Source organism: Pteropus alecto, unplaced genomic scaffold (genome assembly GCF_000325575.1).
Source record: "Pteropus alecto unplaced genomic scaffold, ASM32557v1 scaffold106, whole genome shotgun sequence".
Taxonomy (NCBI): Eukaryota; Metazoa; Chordata; class Mammalia; order Chiroptera; family Pteropodidae; genus Pteropus; species Pteropus alecto.
The window spans coordinates 12,368,556-12,371,285 of NW_006442103.1; the positions used below are offsets into that span (position 1 = coordinate 12,368,556).

The 2,730-nt window shown below is 50.8% G+C and overlaps 1 pseudogene; it reads left to right on the forward strand.

Moving 5' to 3' along the window:
* The first annotated feature begins 1,465 nt into the window (after positions 1–1,465).
* On the forward strand, positions 1,466–1,817 carry LOC102881998 (annotated as a pseudogene).
* The last annotated feature ends 913 nt before the right edge of the window (positions 1,818–2,730 follow it).

A 2,730-nucleotide genomic window follows, 5' to 3' on the forward strand; every position in this document is an offset into this window, starting at 1 on the left:
CGCGCCGGAGCCCTGCACCCCGCGGGCCGAGCGTGCGCACGGGGGATGCGGTCCGCGCTCCCGGCCGCCGCCCCCGCCCCACGGACGCGCTCAGACCGCGCGGCTCCCCGCACAGCCCGTTCGCTGACTCCCGCTCGCGCCGCGAGCTCCCTAGCAACCCCGCGGGGAGCCACACGCGTGCGGGACCCCGATGTCGCCTCGCCCTCGCTTGCTGACGGAGGAAAGGAAAAAGCCGGCAAGGACGGATGCGGCGTGCCCTCCGGGGCCTGGCTCAGGTGTGTGGGCGTCGGGCGGAAGGAGGAGCCGGGAAGCGCCTGGAAGTGGAGGGACTGGGCTGGCTTTGAATGGACGCGGGGCCACCGCCCACCCGGGAAGAGGCCGAGCCGCCAGCGATTGGGAGCGCGCTGCGCGCTCTGGTCTGGGTTCTTGGAGTTTAGTGACCTCAGGGAAGTCACTCAAACTTCACGGCCAGTTTCCGGTTCTCGGCACCTGTAACAGAACAGAACCGACCCGGTGGTTTCATTGAGAGGAATGAGGGAAGTCGGCTATGGTCTTTGGCGGATGGTGTATATTGTTAAACACAGAGGTCGGCAACGAAGAGCAAGTCAGGGAGTCAGGACTGAGGGCCCAGGTGTGTAATTTGGAAACGTGGCGAAATGAAGATGTAGAGGGGCCAAATTTTTACGGACGCTGAATGTGTGGGACAGGATACAATAATAGCTAGCAGTTTGGGCGGGGGAGGGAGGGGACTGATTATGTGCTAAGCACTTCACCTGTATCCATCCTCACGCCCCTGTGAAGTAAGTACTATTAGCATTTTATAAATAAGGGATCTGAGGCTCATGTTAAGCAGCTTTCCAGAGGTCACACAGCTAGCAGTGGCCAACGTTTGAGGTCAAACTCTGGGATCAGATTCTTGTCATAAGAGCCGTTGTAGGTTCTTGAGCAAGTCCAGATACCAAAGTGTATCTGTTAAAGTGATTAAAGAATCTTGACTTTTAAGAAATACCAAAACAGTGTAAGTCAAGGGTCCTGCCTTCCAAGACCTTCCAAGGTCTTTGGGGAGACTGAGGTACAAATCGGCCACCATTGGGCTGCATGCTAGCCATCGCACCCCTCCTTCCCTCGATTCTCACAACGACCCTGCTGAGGTTGCTCTTAAAGTTTCTGTGTTGCAAATGAAGAACCTGAAGTTGAGGAGGAGTGGGGTTTGGGGGCCCAGATTCTGAGAGGTCCCATGTGCTTTCCTGTCACCCACTCTGCCTCTGTGTCACAGCAAAATTTTCAGTAACAGTTCAACTTGTTAGAATATAGTATAGAATCTATGGCTAGCCCAGTCCCTGAGCCACCACAGAGGACTCAGCAGCCTCCCCCTTAAGCCCCCTCGTTTCCCAGTGCTCCGTCCCCCTGCCTGTCTGTTCTGCCGCTGGCTTCCACAGGCCCTTTGCACGGAGGGCAAAAAATCATGTCGTATGTTCATAATCAAAACCTCCACTCTTTCGACCCATTTGCTGACCCAAGTAAGAGTGATGATCTGCTTTCTGCTGGAACTGAGGATTATTTATATCCATATAAGAATTCAACAGAGAAATGGCAGGAAGACTCTTACTACTGTCCAAGGGATCGCTGATGGTTAGGATAGAAAGAAACTGGTGAAGGTGTTTAAGAAGCAATTTGCCCGCAGTGGTACTGTCACTTAGCATCCAGAATATGGAGAAGTAATTCAGCTACGGGGTGACCAGTGCAAGAACATATGCCAGTTCCTCATAGAGATTGGACTGGCCAAGAATGACCAGCTGAAGGTTCATGGGTTTTAAGTGCGTTTTGGTTCGTTGAAGCTTAAGTGAGGATTTCCTTGCAATGAATAGAATTTCCCTTCTGTTCCTTCTCATAAGTTTAAAACCTTCACGGCTTGTATAATGTAAACATTTGGTGTCTGCTTTTAACTTGGGCTGGTGTAACTCCTTCATGCAGTGAACCGAAAAAGAGCCATACTGTGTAGTCTTGAAGTTCCTCATTTAAACAGAGGTCAGGTAGTAGGCACCTGCAGGGTTCACTCTGAAACAAAGAAATAACGTCATGTTTCGGCGGAGCCCAGACCCCCAAGATCACAGACGGCTATGCCTGGCCAGAAGTTCCTCCGCTTTTTCTCTAGAGAGTTCCCTGCCCTAAGAGAATGTCACCACCTGAACAGCCTTCCCTGAAGCTAAGAGGAGAGAGGATGGGGTAAGGCAGCAATGGCAGCTGTGCCACTAGAGGCAGCCCTCAGTAGTCAAAGAGCCCTTGGTGTCTCTAATGTGACCAGGTGGGCGGAACTTCAAGTAGCCACCTTCCCACTAGTGAGGCGATAGGACATCTGGCTTGCCACCAAGAACTTTTTGACCACACATATCTTAGCTAATCGATGTCCAAACACCAGGATGTGAGGCCATCCTTCCGTCAGAGTTAAACTTTTGACAAGGGAACAAATTTCAGAGTGATGTGTCAGTCATGTAACTAACTATAGAGCTTGCAACTTACTAGCAACAGCTGCCCAATGCCATGTAAAAAGTACCAAGCTGATTTTGGGGTTTTATTTTCCCTTTCAGTTTTACTGTTATGTAATGTATTTAAATAAAACTTGTTTTCAGGGTAAAAAACTAATCTATGGCCAAGTACTGTTTTTGAGGAGTAATTGCTTTTTACCTTTGTAAATGCAGAGATGCGGAAGGCACTTCAGGTGATTGTGGT